Source organism: Mesoplodon bidens, assembly GCF_964165515.1.
Source record: "Mesoplodon bidens genome assembly, chromosome: 5".
NCBI classification, from domain to species: Eukaryota; Metazoa; Chordata; class Mammalia; order Artiodactyla; family Ziphiidae; genus Mesoplodon; species Mesoplodon bidens.
In genome coordinates this window covers 131,221,052-131,239,841 of record NC_138161.1, presented here as the reverse complement: position 1 = coordinate 131,239,841, position 18,790 = coordinate 131,221,052, and positions in this window count along the sequence as shown.

The window sequence follows — 18,790 nt, the reverse complement described above, 5'->3', positions numbered from 1 at the left end:
ATCAGTGTCTTATAGTTTTCTGCATATAGGTCTTTTGTCTCTTTAGGTAGGTTTATTCCTAGATATTTTATTCTTTTTGTTGCAAAGGTAAATGGAGTGTTTCCTTAATTTCTCTTTCAGAGTTTTTATCATTAGTGTATAGGAATGCAAGAGATTTCTGTGCATTAATTTTGTATCCTGCTACTCTACCAAATTCATTGATTAGCTCTAGTAGTTTTCTGGTAGCATCTTTAGGATTCTCTATGTATAATATCATGTCATCTGCAAACAGTGACACTTTATTTCTTCTTTCCAATTTGGATTCCTTTTATTCTTTTTCTTCTCTGATTGCTGTGGCTAACATTTCCAAAACTATGTTGAATAATAGTGGTGAGGGTGGGCAACCTTGTCTTGTTCCTGATCTCAGTGGAAATGGTTTCAGTTTTTCACCACTGAGAACGATGCTGGCTGTGGGTTTGTCATATATGGCCTTTATTATGTTGAGGTAAGTTCCCTCTATGCCTACTTTCTGGAGAGTTTTTATCATAACTGGGTGTTGAATTTTGTCAAAAGATTTTTCTGCATCTATTGAGATGGTCATATGGTTTTTCTCCTTAAATTTGTTAATATGGTGTATCACATTGATTGATTTGCGTATATTGAATTATCCTTGCACTCCTGGGATAAATCCCACTTGATCATGGTGTATGATCCTTTTAATGTGCTGTTGGATTCTGTTTGCTAGTATTTTTTGAGGATTTTTGCATCTATGTTCATCAGTGATATTGGCCTGTAGTTTTTTTTCTTTGTGACATCTTTGCCTGGTTTTGGTATCAGGGTGATGGTGGCCTCGTAGAATGAGTTTGGTAGTGTTCCTCCCTCTGCTATATGTTGGAAGAGTTTGAGAAAGATAGGTGTTACCTCTTCTCTAAATGTTTGATAGAATTTGCCTGTGAAGTCATCTGGTCCTGGGCTTTTGTGTGTTGAAAGATTTTTAATTACAGTTTCAATTTCAGTGCTTGTGATTCATTTGTTTATATTTTCTATTTCTTCCTGGTTCAGTCTCAGAAGGTTGTGGTTTTCTAAGAATTTGTCCATTTCTTACATTTGTCAATTTTATTGGCATATAGTTACTTGTAGTAATCTCTAATGATCCTTTGTATTTCTGCAGTGTCAGTTGTTACTTCTCCTTTTTCATTTCTAATTATATTGATTTGAGTCTTCTCCCTTTTTTTCCTGATGAGTATGGCTAATGCTTTATCAATTTTGTTTATCTTATCAAAGAACCAGCTTTTAATTTTATTGATCTTTGCTATCATTTTCTTCATTTCTTTTTCATTTATTTCTGATCTGGTCTTTATGATTTCTTTCTTTTTGCTAACTTTGGGGTTTTTTTTTTTCTTCTTTCTCGTGTTTTCATTGTCATCTGTTTCTAGGTATTTTTTGATTTCCTCTTTGATTTCTTCAGTGATCTCTTGGTTATTTAGTAACGTATTGTTTAACCTACATGTGTTTGTGTTTTTTACATTTTTTTCCTGTAATTGATATCTAGTCTCATAGCACTGTGGTTGGAAAAGGTACTTGATACAATTTCAATTTTCTTAAATTTACCAAGGCTTGATTTGTGACCCAAGATATGATCTATCCTGGAGAATATTGCATGAGCACTTGAGAAGAAAGTGTATTCTGTTGTTTTTGGATGGAATGTCCTATAAATATCAATTAGGTCCATCTTTTTTAATATGTCATTTAAAGCTTGTGTTTTCTTATTTATTTTCATTTTGGATGATCTTTCCATTGGTGAAAGTGGGGTATTGAAGTCCCCTACTATGATTGTGTTACTTTTGATTTCCTCTTTTATGGCTGTTAGCATTTGCCTTATGTACTGAGGTGCTCCTATATTGGGTGCATAAATATTTACAATTGTTATATCTTCTTCTTAGAGTGATCCCTTGACCATTATGTAGTGTCCTTTCTCTCTTGTAATAGTCTTTATTTTAAAGTCTATTTTGTCTGATATGAGAATTGCTACTCCAGCTTTCTTTTCCATTTGCATGGAATATCTTTTTCCATCCCCTCACTTTCAGTCTGTATGTGTCCCTAGGTCTGAAGTGGGTCTCTTATATACAGCATATACATGGGACTTGTTTTTGTATCCATTCAGCAAGCCTGTGTCTTTTGGTTGCAGCATTTAATCCATTTTCGTTTAAGGAAATTATCAATATATATGTCCCTATTACCATTTTCTTAATTGTTTTGGGTTTGTTATTGTAGGTCTTTTCCTTCTCTTGTGTCTCCTGCCTAGAGAAGTTCCTTTAGCATTTGTTGTAAAGCTGGTTTGGTGGTGCTGAATTCTCTTAGCTTTTGATTATCTGTAAAGGTTTTAATTTCTCCATCGAATCTGAATGAGATCCTTGCTGGGTAGAGTAATCTTGGTTGTAGGTTTTTCCCTTTCATCACTTTAAATATGTCCTGCCACTCTCTTCTGGCTTGCAGAGTTTCTGCTGAAAGATCAGCTGTTAACATTATGGGGATTCCCTTGTGTGTTATTTGCTGTTTTTCCCTTGTTGCTTTTAATATTTTTTCTTTGTATTTAATTTTTGATAGTTTGATTAATATGTGTCTTGGCATGTTTTTCCTTGGATTTATCCTGTATGGGACTCTCTGTACTTCCCAGACTTGATTGAGTATTTCCTTTCCCATGTTAGGGAAGTTTTCAACTATAATCACTTCAAATATTTTCTCAGTCCCTTTCTTTTTCTCTTCTTCTTTTGGGATCCCTATAATTCGAATGTTGGTGCATTTAATGTTGTCCCAGAGGTCCCTGAGACTGTCCTCAATTCTTTTCATTCTTTTTTCTTTATCTGCTCTGCAGTAGTTATTTCCACTATTTTATCTTCCAGGTCACTTATTCGTTCTTCTGCCACAGTTGTATTCTGCTATTTATACCTTCTAGAGAATTTTTAATTTCATTTATTGTGTTGTTCATAATTGTTTGTTTGCTCTTTAGTTCTTCTAGGTCCTTGTTAAACGTTTCTTGTATTTTCTCCATTCTAGTTCCAAGATTTTGTATCATCTTTACTATCATTGCTCTGAGTTCTTTTTCAGGTAGACTGCCTACTTCCTCTTCATTTGTTTGGTCTGGTGGGTTTTTACCTTGCTCCTTCGTCTGCCTTGCGTTTCTCTGTCTTCTCATTTTGCTTAACTTACTGTGTTTGGGGTCTCTTTTTCGCAGGCTGCAGGTTCGTAGTTCCTGTTGTTTTTGGTGTCTTCCCCCAGTGGTTAAGGTTGGTTCACTGGGTTGTGTAGGCTTCCTCATGGAGGAGACTGGTGCCTGCATTCTGGTGGATTAGGGTGGATCTTGTCTTTCTGGTGGGCAGAACCACGTCCGGTGGTGTGTTTTTGGGTACCTGTGAACTTATTATGATTTTAGGCAGCCTCTCTGCTAATGTGGGATTGTGTTCCTGTCTTCCTAGTTGTTTTGCATGGGGTGTCCAGCACTAGAGCTTGCTGGTCATTGAGTGGAGCTGGGTCTTATCGTTGAGACAGAGATCTCTGGGCGAGCTCTTGTTGATTGATATTATGTGGGGTTGGGAGGTCTCTGGTGGTCCAGTGTCCTGAAGTCAGCTCTCCCACCTCAGAGGCTCAGGCCTGACACCTGGCTGGAGCACCAAGACCCTGTCAGCCACACAGCTCAGAAGAAAAGGGAGAAAAAAAAGAATGAAAACATAAATAAATAAATAAATAAAATAAAGTTATTAAAATAAAAACATAATTAAAAAAGAAAAGACGAGAGCAACAAAACCAATAAACAAATCCACCAGTTATAACAAGCACTAAAAACTATACTAAGATAAACATAAAAATCAGAAACAGGTCAGTTGCATACAGCAACCCGCAAGCCTGCAGTTGCCCCCGAAGTCCACCACATCAATTTTGGGATGATTCGTTGTCTATTCAGGTATTCCACAGATGCAGGGTACATCAACTTGATTGTGGAGATTTAATCCACTGCTCCTGAGGCTGCTGGGAGAGATTTCCCTTTCTTTTCTTTGTTCGCACAGCTCCCAGGGTTCAGCTTTGGATTTGGCCCTGCCTCTGTGTGTAGGTCACCTGAGGACATCTGTTCTTCGCTCAGACAGGAGGGAATTAAAGGAGTGCTGATTAGGGGGCTCTGGCTCACTCAGGCTGGGGGCAAGGAGGGGTACAGAATGGGGGACGAGCCTGTGGCTGTAGAGGCCAGCGTGATGTTGCAACAGCCTGGGGCATGGTATGTGTTCTCCCAGGGAAGTTGTCCCTGGATCACGGGACCCTGGCAGTGGCAGGCTGCACAGGCACCCGGCGGGGGGAGGTGTGGATAGTGACCTGTGCTTGCACACAGGTGTCTTGGTGGCTGCAGTAGCAGCCTTAGCATTTCATGCCCGTCTCTGGTGTCCGCCCTGATAGCCGTGGCTCACGCCCGTCTCTGAAGGTCGTTTAGGTGGTGCTCTGAATCCCCTCTCCTTGTGCACCCCAAAACAATGGTCTCTTGCCTCTTAGGCAGTTCCAGACTTTTTCTCGGACTCCCTCCCGGCTAGCTGTGGCGCACTAGCCCCTTTCAGGCTGAGTTCACGCAGCCAACCCCAGTCCTCTCCCTGGGATCTGATCTCCGAAGCCCGAGCCTCAGCTCCCAGCCCCCGCCCACCCCGGCGGTCGAGCAGACAAGCCTCTCGGGCTAGTGAGTGCTGGTCGGCACCGATCCTCTGTGCGGGAATCTCTCCGCTCTGCCCTCCGCACCCCTGTTGCTGCGCTCTCCTCCGCGGCTCCAAAGCTTCCCCCTCCGCCACCGGCAGTCTCCGCCTGCGAAGGGGCTTCCTAGTGTGTGGAAACCTTTCCTCCTTCACGGCTCCCTCCCACTGGTGCAGGTCCCGTCCCTATCCTTTTGTCTCTGTTTTTTCTGTTTTCTTTTGCCCTAGCCAGGTACGTGGGGGAGTTTCTTGCCTTTGGGGAAGTCTGAGGTCTTCTACCAGCGTTCAGTAGGTGTTCTGTAGGAGTTGTCGCACATGTAGATGTATTTTTGATGTATTTGTGGGGAGGAAGGTGTTCTCCACGTCTTACTCCTCCGCCATCCTGAAGGTCCTCCTCAGGAAAAATTTTTAAAGGAATTTTTTCTTCATCCAATCCCATGGACTACTGAATTCTGTCCCTGCACCCAGACAAAGGACCCTTGTTTTACAGGGGTCTGGGATCAATACATTGACTCCATTTCTACTGTTAATGTGGAGAGCACCTTAATGAGACCCATCCCCCCATGAGAAGGCAAGAGGCATCTTCATTCCCTCAGGAGATGGGAGAAGGAAGAGGAAGGTCTACTCTTGCATTGTTCTTTTAAAGCCTGTGTACCTAAACTCTGTATTCAACCTGTTAAACACTGTAAACTCATTCCATGAACCTTCCCTACTCCTTTACAATTTTAAATTTTATTAAAAAAAAAATCTTTAGCCCAGAGCCAGCACAGTAGAGTAAAACAAACATGAGTCTGCCAGAGAAGCCTTGTGCCCCAGCTTCATCTCCTGCACCACCTTGGTAAGTCCCTTGACTTTGATTTTTGGCTCAGTCACCATAAATCAGGCACAATAATAGCTACCTAGCAGCATTATGGTGAAGTTTAAACGTGGCAATATCTATGAAATTTGTAAGCTCTGAAGAGCTGTGCAAACACTACAGAAGTCCTCTGTATATTTACAGAGGACTGGGTCTCCTCTATGTGTCTTTTTCTCACTGTGTGTACAGACCATGGCCCCAGAGAAAGATAAAGTCAATAACAGCACATTAAGGAAGAAGTGTCCCTGGCTAGGGACTGGTACAGAGTGTCAGAAAGGTAGAGAGTTTCCTCTGCACCTGGTGTGTCTCAGAGCTTCTTTCCCTGCTGCTTTGTGGCTGGATAAAACCATCCTGCTCCACCAGCTCCCACAGAAGAACACATAAAGTTTCCCAAGTTTGCTTTAACCACCAAAGTATTCATCCATCCACCCACAAATAGTTATGAAAGATATTAGAAATGGCTTTGCAGGTGCCAACCAATTGGAATTGTAGAGCCACCAGGGAATACAATGGCTCTTCTGTTTTGAAATAAATATTTAAACCTGCAAATATTTCTGGGCATTTTGTTAAGCCCCTGTACACATGGCTAACTCTTCAGCCTATACTCTGCCAAACGCCACTAATACAGAAACCATATTCCATTTTATGTGAGCAGTTATTCTTTTAAGATTTGTACATATATTTTAGAGAAACACACTGAAGTATTTTTGGATGAAATGATATGAAGTATAGATGAGTGATATTGACCATGTGTTAATATTTGTTGAAGTTGCATGATGGGCATGTGGGGTTTAATTATACTATTTTTTCTGCCATTGTATATGTTTGTATTTTTCCATTATAAAAATATTTAGAAGCCTTACCTGTACATAAGGAAAAACAAGGTATTCCACATTCATGTTAAATAAGTGGAAATAAAATGAATTAGTGAAAATTTAGACTCTATCAGGTTCATCTGGAGAGATGGTTGCTATGTACCCTAGCTTGTCCGAAAATTTGTTTTAGCAATATTGGCGCTATTATTTTACAGATAATAACAAAGAACATTACTTTAGGCAGGAAAACACATAAAACATGATTTTTTTGCTCTGTCTGCACCTTTTTCAGCTAGACTGATCTGATTGCCAATGACGATATCCACCAGTTGTATCTGTTCAAATATGTGCTGGTCTTTTATAGTAAAACTTAGAATAGCTATTTTTTCTGAAAACACATATGAGCGATCAACAAGGTGATCAATTTGAGGGACCTGTGTCCGAAATATATAGTATATATTTAAAGTAGAATTAAAATTCATAATGGAGATACTGTTATTTACTGAGTATTTTAGGGAATCATCATATCTTTAGTACATGAAACACATATGGCAGCCTCAGTACTATAAAGATATCTTTCAATAGCAAGTTACAAGTGAACCATAATTTGAGATAATATATCTTTACGTAAATAATTCACCACTTTATCTTATAGCCAAGCCATAGATGCATTATTAAAAGGATTATCTCCTAAGAACATGAAACTGGTGATTACAGTTTATTAAGGCAGCGTGTAAAATGGCATTAACCCATTTACAGATGATCCTAGGATGAAATTTGAAGAAGTTTAAAAAATGCTCTTCTGCAGGTTGTTTCATCTCTATTTTCCTCAGTGTCATTAAATTTTTATATTAGGACAAATACATGACATTTAGGAGTGTTTGCTACAATCCAAATGAAATGTATTAGTTTCTGAATGTTATTTAGGTTATAAAAAAGGAATATTTATCCCTTCTGTCACTTTTATGAATATCTCTATGAATATATATTGATATTTATGAATTCCATATTTCCATGAAAATCTAAAATATGAATATTAACTCTTTTCTCCCATTCCATGTCAAAACATACAACTTTTGATTATAGCAATAGTGACTTGCTACCACAAAGACCAGCTCCCTATGTAATCGGTTCCTCTTCTCCAAGAATCAAGAAAAATCTTTCTGGGACTTCCCTGGTTGTCCAGTGGTTAAGACTTCTCCTTCCAATGCAGGGGTGCCAGTTTGATCTCTGGTCGGGAGCCAAAAAGCCAAAACATAAAACAGAAGCAATATCGTAACAAATTCACTAAAGACTTTAAAAATGGTCCACATCAAAAAAAAAAAAAAAGTCTCTCTGCACCATCCAGGAAGCTGATTCATGACAGAAATCAATAAGCTGTTAGATAGCATTCTATATCCTGTTCAGGGTCTTACTGGGACAAATTGGGTCAAGGGTAGTTGACCAAGTTTTAAATCCTTTAAGAACATCTAATGAATAAGAAAGAAATCATAACTTCTATATCTTTATCAAATGCTGATTTGATTCTGTTTCGGTTTTGATTGCTTTGATCCTGCTTGTCACATAAAAAGAGTCCAAAAAAACAAGTCGGTTTGGCCATGATCTAAAAATTTCAATCACATGTGCATGGTATTCTCAATTGTATTTGCTTGGTTACTTAGAGTGATATTTCGCTCAGTGCAAAAAAAAAAAGCGAAGTAAAAACTCAAAAGGAATGTGGTAAATACAGTCCTTACTAATAATACCTCCATTTATGTAGAACTTTATGGTCTTCAAAGCCCTTCTAAATTCATAACCAAAATGTCGAGAAAAAGGCTGTATGATTATTACATTTATTAACTAGACTTGAGCTATTTCGTTTGATGCATGAAACAGTGTTAGTATAGGCAGAGCAGGTATTGTTACCATTTTACAACTGGGAAAACTAAGACCCAGAGAGCTCAAATGACTTGCCCAGGATCACAGAAAATGTGGCAAGCCTAGAAGTAAACTTATGTCTTTTGGATCCTAGCACATTTTCCCTCCTGACATGCCATACGGTTTCTAAGATAGTTATGAATGATGATTGACCTTAAATTACTTGTCTATCTTTGGAAAACATTTTCTCTCCCCGGATCCCCAGCTGCCTGGCACCAGCACTCTCCTCAGGCTCTTGGAATCATGATTAACAGGAGGGGAACAGGTGGCAGCTTGGCCATCTGCCACGTGGAAAGACTAGGTCACTTCCTCTTCGAAAAGGGCTTCCAACCTCAGATTTGTCAGGCATTCTAAAATGGAGAGAAAAACAAATCCACCTCTGAAGCAGATGGAAAAATAAACACCTAAGTCAGTATTTTGTGTTCCAAATGAAAGCATCATTCTAAAGGTAAATAATTGTTATTTCTAGAAAGAGAGAATAAAATTTCAGCTCGGTGTACCAAAACTATGGCCTCATCCATTAGGGTCACTGATGCAGAAGCAAGTAAAAAATATTGAAGGTCTGGAGTTCCTATATGACTAGGTAGTGCTTAAATAAATATTCGGTTCCCATCGTACAACTCAATGTTTAGCCAAGTCCAAACATACTGCTGCCAACATTTTAAAGTCAACACTGATATCTAAAATAAACACAGGCTGACTATCACATACTGGTACTTTGATGAAAATGTATTGTGCAATAGCTCCTTACGAAGAGAAGTTCTTGGGCTCTTTCTCTGGTTAACTGTTGATTATTCAGAAGAATGGTAAGCCCCCTAAATATTTTTTTAATTCATTCATTCAACAGAGTTTTGTTTGTTTGTCTGGTGTTGTTGTTGTTTTTGTTTGTTTTTGAACACTTACTCTCAGGAACTGTATGAGATTTTGCCCTACTTTCAAGCTCACAAGTTAGCTTGCCACAGTTTCATAGATGCTGACACAAGTGGTGAGATTCCTGGGTCAGAGACAAAGGACTTTATCACTTGGAGCTGTAGGAGTAGCCAGTGTCAGCATTTGAGAGAACTCTGAGCTTAGGGAGACCAGGTCTTTTATACTGAACAGTAAGCATGCCAGCTTATTGCTATTGAAGGAGACTCCCTCCCTCTTCTAAGGCAGTTTGCTACACCAACATCCTTGAAACATATTGCATAGCAGAGGCATTCAATGCCTCTACATGGAAGATGTATAGAAATGTGAGAAATCTATGGAGAATTGTCTCCTGACACCTCTTCTCCACCAGACCCTGTGATAGATGCTAAAGATATGAAGACTAAAAGAAAGAACATGCTATCTTGTTCCTGATAAATCTAATAGTGCTAATAGATTCAACCATGACACTGAACTCTTAAATTCTGTCCACAGAAAATGTGGGAAGTACAGTTTGTTCAGTATGGCTCCCTAACTTGAATCTTATAATCAAGAAAATTGGTGGTGGGGGGGGTCCACAAAGCAGAAATCCTATCCTTTGGGTCCCAACATGTTTGCTACTGAAGTGTTAAAGTGATAAGTGCCAGCAAAATGGAGCTAACACATTGCAATTGCATTAACGTGCAATATTTCAACATTTCCAAAGCATCCAGTTTGTGGCATAATGATCCAAATGACATAAAGGTAAAGGTCATTGGCAGGGAAAGTAGATAACAGTGTTTAAAGAAAGAAGTGGAAACTGATAGAAAAATATTATGAGGGAAACCTCTCTTAATTGTACTGAAAGGACTTTGCTATAAAAGAAATGAGTCAAGCCACACCAAAATTCACACCAAAATAGTTGGCTCCAGAAAATGAATCAGTGACAAAAGTCCTTTAAAACATATTTTATTTTATTTTATTTTATTTTTTCCCTTTTTTTGCTGTACGTGGGCCTCTCACTCTTGTGGCCTCTCCCGTTGAGGTGCATAGGCTCCGGACGCGCAGGCTCAGGCTGGTGAGACATCTCCACAGAATCTGCCCAGCAAACTCCTACATTCACCCATGGCAAGGTTTTCAGAGAAGTTCCTTGGATATGTAAGGAGGAAGAAGGGAAAATATATTGGAGCCAAGTTTGCTTCTCTGTGCTTTGTTCTGGGTCCCCATTATTCAGCTGATACATGTCTTTTCCCAGTTTTCAAAACCCTGCGTGATGGGAGAAGGTAGATGGCAGGTCACCCAGAGGAACTGAAAAGCCTCGAGCCAGTCAGTTTAAGCAGGAGAGTTGTGGGTATTTTATTTGGAGGGGGATTAGATGTATGGATGGTGGGAGGGGGTCTGTATCTGCCCCCTGCATGGAGTTTCCCAAAGTTGCACTTTTTTAAAAAACAGTTTTTTAAAACAAAATTTGCACATCTTAAAAGGTTTAATGTCTTTAAGGAATTACTTCAATGGTACATTTGTGAAGGTCATAATGAAAAGATAAAACAGGAGGGAATGTGAAAGCAGGAGCCTGAGACCCTGGGAAACGGTGATGCCCCTAGGTGATTTCTGTGTTTGCCCCCCAGCAACTGGTACCAGGCCTTGCTTTCCAGTCAGCCTGGCCCCCAGGTTTGCACCCTCTCAAGTTAGATGCCTGTTTTTACTCCTAGCAAGAACTACAAGAAGGGATTAAAAACAAAACACAAAAAAACCCAAATATCTACCTAAATAAGAATATTTGCTGCCATTCCCTATCTTGACTCAGTTGCTTAGTTCAGTTTTCTTGCCTATGAAATGGAGTTTTGACACCAACCTCACAGAGCATTATGAAAATTAAATAAGATAGTTTGTGTCTTAAGTTTGGGTTCCCAGAAGAGACCTGAAATGGGGATTTGGATGCAAGTAGCTTATTTGGAAGGTGAAGGGAGTATTCAAAGAGGAGGGGAGTAAAGTCAGGAAAGAAAACGGCCAGTGAAAGGTGCATAAGGAAGCCAGCTGCCGCTGCCCGTTATTGGGGCTAGCTATCTCTCCAATAATTCTGTGAAAAAAAGAAAAAAAAGAAAAGACAGTCAAACTGGCTATATGACACTGTGTGAATCCTACAGAGATTCATGGCAGAGGAATTCTCTTTTTTAAATTGGTTGTCATGTGGGATACCAATGCTCAGGGGTTTGTCCCTTTACTTTCTTTAGTTATAAACTATCTAAAACAAGTAGGGCAAAGAATATAAAATAATATGTCAGTTCTGACTGAGTGATAACACATCCTAGAGTTTTGTCTAGAAGGATTCTGAGGGTCCGTCCATGCTTAGAAACAAAACAAAACATAATGGATTGTTAACATGAAGAGGGAGAACAGTACCCAAGCTTTGTGTCTGCACCCCTAACTCAGCTGTCATCCACACACTGGTTATTCATTTACCCAGGCCCAAAACCTCATCATTGTAATAACTTCCTTTACTGTGAGGACTTGAAAACAATAGCCTAGATATCTTTTAAAACATTACAGCTAGGGACTTCCCTGGTGGCTCAGTGGTTAGGAATCTGCCTGCCAATGCAGGGGACGCTGGTTTGAGCCCTGGTCTGGGAAGATCCCACATGCTGCGGAGCAAATAAACCCGTGCACCACAACTACTGAACCTGCGCTCTAGAGCCCGCAAGCCACAACTACTGAAGCCCATGTGCTACAACTACTGAAGCCCATGTGCCACAACTACTAAAGCCCATGTGCCACAACTACTGAAGCCCACATGCCTAGAGCCCGTGCTCCGCAACAAGAGAAGCCACTGAAGTGAGAAGCCCGCACACCGCAACAGAGTAGCCCCTGCTCGCCACAACTAGAGAAAGCCCACGTGCATCAACGAAGACCCAATGCAGCCAAAATAAATAAATAAATTTCAGCTAGAATATTATGATTAGTTTATAACAAGAAAAATTAATTAAAACCACAAGATCACTTTTTTTAACCTACAGCTTGGCATATATTCAAAGCATGGATGAGCTTCTGGAGAAAGAGGTCCTCACATATGTTTTGGTGGGTTATAAACTGGAACATTTCAGAGTTTAAGTGTGCATGCCCTTTGATTCACCAGTTCTAAGCATTTAACCCACAAATATACTCACATGAGCACACAAATATATGTTGAGGTATGCTCATTACAAACATGTTAGTAGTAGCAAAGATTGGAAGCAACCTAAATACTCATCACTAGGGGGAGGCTCATAAATTACAGCACATTTAGACAATGGAACAGTAAAGCAACTGTAAAGAGGAGTGAAGATAGTCTATACAGTGATATATGTGGAAAATCATCATGATAAGTTGTTTAAAAAGGTGCAAAATGATTTATTATGCTAGCATTTGTGTAAAAAAGAGAAGGAAATATATATACACACAAATGCACATGTATATTTATTCACACAAATTATATAGTTAAATACAAAAACGTGTTAACAAAGGTGGTCTCTGGGAAAGAAAATTGCAAGACAGGGAGGTGTGAGTGGAATGGGTATTTATATTCTCCCCCTCATATCTCTTCTGGCACTTTTTCAATTTTTTAAACTATGTTTATGTTTTTGGTTTTGTTTTTTGGTTTTTTTTGCGGTACATGGGCCTCTCACTGTTCTGGCCTCTCCCATTGCGGAGCACAGGCTCCAGACGCGCAGGGTCAGCAGCCATGGCTCACGGGCCTAGCCATTCTGTGGCATGTGGGATCTTCCCAGACCGGGGCACGAACCCGTGTCCCCTGCATTGGCAGGCAGACTCTCAACCACTGTGCCACCAGGGAAGCCCTATGTATATTTTTAAATGAAGAAAATTAACTGTTTGCTAATTCTAACTGTTCTCTATCCTACTTTCTTTTCTTCATTAATCATTTTTTCTTTCTTTCTTTCTTTTTTCTTTTGTGCTACACGGGCCTCTCACTGTTGTGGCCTCTCCCGTTGCAGAGCACAGGCTCCGGACGCGCAGGCTCAGCGGCCATGGCTCACGGGCCCTGCCGCTCTGCGGCATGTGGGATCTTCCTGGACCGGGGCATGAACCCATGTCCCCTGCATCAGCAGGTGGACTCTCAACCACTGCGCCACCAGGGGAGCCCTCTTCATTAATCTTAATGAGAAAGGAAGGATGGAAGGAAAGAAGGGAGGGAGAGAGGGAGGAAGGATCATTCCTATTCCCACCACTCAGGGAAAATCATCATTAATATTTTCGTGTATTGATATTACCATATAGTCTTTTTTTCTCTGCATGAATATTTCTCTGCCTTTTTATAGTTAAAAAATGGTATCATGTTGTACATATGCTTATATCTCCTATGTTTTTCACTTATATCACAGTTTATTGTATCATTTAATATTCTTCTACCACATGATGTTTAACACCTTATTGCACTCCGGAGCATAGATATAATATAATTAATCCAATTAATGCTTTAATATTAGATATTTAGCCATGCAGTTATTGTTGAGAGTTGAAAACATAAAGAGACTATAGTAATGAGACTGGTTTTTGTGTGTGACTTGAGGTACTAGTTCCTTTCCCTTATTCATGGACCGTTAACATAGTTCTCTCTAATTTCTCACAACCTCAGGTATCTCCCTTAGCCAAAATCACACATGGAATATGTAATTATAAAACAGGCTTTTATTACCAATGAATCACTTAAAAATGTGCATATTAAAACTGTGTCACAAATTATTTGCTCATGATTATGACATTAATTGGAACTAGAAGAATGAGCATGTTTAAAACCAAACTCAAGGGATTATCTTTTTAAACCTTAAAATATGAGGAGATGTTCATTCTGTTTTACAGACTGTCTAGTGGAGTAAAGTTTTTCCAGAAATCAGAACATTTGCAGAGCAGAAATGTAGGGAAGAATGGAGCATGTTTATCAAATAAGGCAAAGAAAGTTATCAATGGTTTGTAGCTTATGAAAACAACATAACAAACTCTTGCATTTAACAAAGCCATTTCAACCATCTGTTCAAAAACCACAGTTCCATACAAGGGCAGGTTTATAAAGGTAAATAACTGAAAGGAAGCTCTTGGCTTAAATTCCCAGTTCCCCACAGTGTCTAAGCCCTATGTGCTTGGAGGGATGCTGGCGTTCACAGCACCATCTCAGCAAGTGGACCTGGGCAGCTGCCCTTTGGTTTTTTTTTGCAGACTTAGAGGATCTGGGAAGTGCTTCTGTAATGAGCAGAGTGGTGCCCTTGGGAATAACTTACTAAATATAAAATAGAAATCATTATTAAAATAAGACATTTTTTAGAAACTTGGTATTATAATCAACATTTTCATATACACTAAATTTGACCCAACTGTTTATAAATCTTTTGATATGTATTTGGCACCTTAATCAAAATATTAATGTATGTTATTCATTCATTCAACAAATATTTATTTGTGCTTGGTGCCAGCTACCCTTTTCAGTTCTGAGGATATGAGGATGAAAAGGGTCTTACATTCTCATGGTAGGGACCGTTATTTTTTTAATATAATAAATAAACCAAAAAATAAACTATTTGCAACAAAAAGCAATAAGTTCTATGAAGGAAACAAATATGGGCTGAGATTGAGAAAAACCAAGGGAAACCTCCCCTAGGTAAGCAGCCAGGGAGGAACTCTTTAAGGAAATGAAGCTTGAGTTGAGATCATCCCCAGGAAGAGATGGAGCCAAGCTTGGGAGCATGGGAGGAAGGGCATTCTGAGCAGAGGGAGCAGCCTCCAAGGGCTATGAGTACAGATAAGACTTGGCGTGTCTGAAGAACTGAACCGAGACAAGCTCAGCATAGCATCATGAAGTAGGAGAAATGGAACAAGATGAGGCTGAAGAGATAGGGGTGGGGGACCCTCTTCCACAAGCCCTGTGGGCCAGATCAGAACCGAGATTTCTTTCATAGCATGAGGCCAAGCACAATGTTTGTAATATGCTTTATTAAAGGTCCAGTTCCAGGGCTTCCCTGGTGGCGCAGTGGTTGAGAGTCCGCCTGCCGATGCAGTGAACACGGGTTCGTGCCCCGGTCCGGGAAGATCCCACATGCTGCGGAGTGGCTGGGCCCGTGAGCCATGGCCGCTGAGCCTGCGCGTCTGGAGCCTGTGCTCCGCAACGGGAGAGGCCACAACAGTGAGAGGCCCGCGTACCGCAAAAAAAAAAAAAAAAAAAAAAAAAAGCCCAGTTCCAGAAGTTGAATAAACTCAGTATCAGTGAATTGTTTTACTTTAAGAATAAAGACATGATAAGGTTTATTTAATGACAACTCAGGAAGCAGATAGTGTCATGTAGCCAAATGCAACCAGAAAAAATTTGGTCAGGGCAGGGTGATTATATTTCTCAGGTTGCTCAGAAGAGTCCCAGTTCACACCTATATTCTCAGCATCTTTTTGGTGTAATTCTTGTCCCAGAAGTGTTTTTTATTAATAGTTGTGTCAAAATAAGCCAGAATGGGTTGGGTAGACAGCCACTTTATACTACCAGCTTCTGCCACAGTCTCATTCAATAGTATATGGGATGCTTGTGCGATGTTTTTTCACTTTAACATATGGAAAATCTGAAAGAAACCAGCAATATCCCATTCTTCTTTTCCCAGCTCTTTCCAGAAGCAATATAGCTAATACTTCCTTGTCATCATGCAGGGCCCTCCCTGATAAAATGAGGTACCCTCAGTCATGAGCTGCTAGAGACAAATAACTACTTTTGGTTTCAGGTCGTGGTGAGAGAAATAGTCCATGGGTCTGACCCCGCCAGCCACTTGTTGTATCAGCTTCTGACATTCTCTGAAATGCACAAAGTCACCAAGCACCAGGCCAATGGAAAACATGTAGAGTTTTGGGTTAGGTAAATATATATATATGTCCAGGAAATAGAACACGACCCATCCTACCATAGAGGTCACTATGTAGTCCGAAGCTATGGTGGCTTTGCCATTTTTGAATGGTGTAAAGCCACAAATATTTATTTTATTGTTTGACAATGCTTTTTGATTTTTCAATAAACCCTTTCAAGAGCAATGACCTCAAGGAAATGAAAGTATGAGTTTAATTAAAACTTAAGCACAGAACTTCCACTTTTCAAGACAGTTAATTATGAAAGCAAAACTTGCACAAAATGTATACATCATGACCCACAATGGGACCCACAGTGAAATCACTGACCACTTGAAAATGAGGAGCTACCAATCTTCTGAAAAACACCAGAGTCTACTTCAAAAGTTAATAGTTCACTTAAGAAGATTGGGATTGAATACAAGAGTTGAGCGGGTGCAGCTTCAGAAGGTATATTTGTAAAATCCCTCTTGAATCCTGTCTTTTTTTTTTTTTTTTGCAGTACACGGGCCTCTCACTGTTGTGGCCTCTCCCGTTGCGGAGCACAGGCTCCGGACACGCAGGCTCAGCGGCCATGGCTCACGGGCCCAGCCGCTCCGCGGCATGTGGGATCTTCCCGGACCGGGGCACGAACCCGTGTCCCCTGCATTGGCAGGCAGACTCTCAACCACTGCGCCACCAGGGAAGCCCTGAACATGCTATTTTTATTTTTGGAAGCAATTTTATTTTTGAAAATAGTTTTTGAATAGCACTACCTTATAAATTCAATAATTTGTCATTCAAAAATATTTTAGAGCTATATTGCTTTAATTATTTTTGTTAATCTCTTTTATTCTTAAAAATGTCCCAGTCTGTATGATAGATTGTATAGTACCTAGTTAGTACAGTGTCTCCTTGCAGGAATAAGTCTAAGCACAGGGACTGAAATTTCTGGATGCCCAAGCCAGCTGGGAGCCCCTCCAGGGACGTCAGGCCTCAGGAACACAAATGCTCAGTTCCCATTTGCTCTCAGGCCTTCTGCATTTAAAACACCTCCCTCTGAAATCTTCCCTTGGTACTTGGCTCTATCACAAGAGGAGCCTGAGAAATACAGACCAACCTCTGTCTCTCCGAGGCTGGACTCTTAGTCTACAGTAGATGTAGGTCACATGCCCCCGAGTCCCTCTTTAATAAAGAGGAGGTGGTGGGCAGGTCTGCCCTTCCTGGGTCCAGTCTCCTGTGGAAAGTAAAGAGAGTGGGAGGAAGCATGCCAATGAAAAACAGGCAAAAATCCCACAGAAACCCTACTTCAAGAACATTGGCAAGAAAGGCCAAATATAAGGGAAAAAAGTAACCATGGGAACTTGCTGCTGGTCCTTCCTGAGAGTTCTGAGCTGAGTTTGAGAGTGATTAAGGGGGCGTAAGGGAGCCAGAATTTCCCTCATAAGCCATTTGATCTACTCAAAGGTCCTGCTCTACTAATCACATAGGACTCCAGTGTTTTCTCAACTACAAAAAGGCAGAAAGTCTTCTTCACAGGGAGGAATGGTATGTCCTGCTCCACCCTGAAATAGCAGAGTTCAAGTTCTCAGCACTTTCCATTTCTCAAGGTTTCTATCTCTCAGAAAGTGGGAACTCTAGGTTAGATGGGTTATGATTCCTTTCAAGGAAAAAAAAAATAGTTAAAGATAAATACTCAAGAAAGTTAGAATTTTTTAAAATAAACTCTATTTTAAAAGGAAAGAAAAAATCAAATACACCCTTCATAATGTCACTTCTACAAAATTGTTCCTATTTCCTTTACAATACAACTTCTAAAACACTCTTTTTCCAGGCCCTCCATGTTAATGGTTCAGCCAACTTCTCCATCTTTATGTTCTCCTAATTTTTTTTTTTTTTGCGGTACGCTGGCCTCTCACTGTTGTGGCCTCTCCCGTTGTGGAGCACAGGCTCCGGATGCGCAGGCTCAGCGGCCATGGTTCATGGGCCCAGCCGCTCCACGGCATGTGGGATCTTCCTGGACCGGGGCATGAACCCCTGTCCCCTGCATCGGCAGGTGGACTCTCAACCACTGTGCCACCAGGGAAGCCCTCCCCTAACTCTTAATCGTGGACTTTCGCTCTTGTCATCTGGTATCCTCACTGTCAAACACTCACGCCCTACCCCTCTCTGCCCAACTGGAAGCCCTGTTTCTGATGACTTTAATTCTATCTAAACGCTACCCTTCTTTCAAGTATCTACTCTAATCTCTCTTTCACCATAAAGCCTTCTCAGCCTACTCAGCTCACAGTGATTTTTCATTTTTGCAAATCTACAGCACTTTGTAACAAGTCATTTCCCCTCTGGTCATCCTCATTTCCTTACCCACAAAGGAGTGACACCATCTACTTCTTAGTGCAGTTAGCGAAGAGTGAATAAGATGATACAGACACCTGTTTCTGGTCCCAGTATATAATTATCAATCGATGATTGCCACTGCATTGGAAAAGAGTGATATTATGGAGGAATAGGTTGATATTGTGGAGAAAGTTTTTTGGTTCTGCCAGCATTGGGTTTCAACATCATTTAATCCCCTGAGTTTGTAAAATGGGAATAATAGTTCCTATTTCATAGAGCTGTGATGAAGACCAAAGAAGAGAAGGTAGGTAAGGATCCTCCTGGCTCTAGTACATTCAGTTTGGCTGTTTTTTCACCTTATTTCCTCAGAGGAAATTCATTCATTCACTCATTCCCTAAACATGTATTAAGGGCTTGAGATACAACTG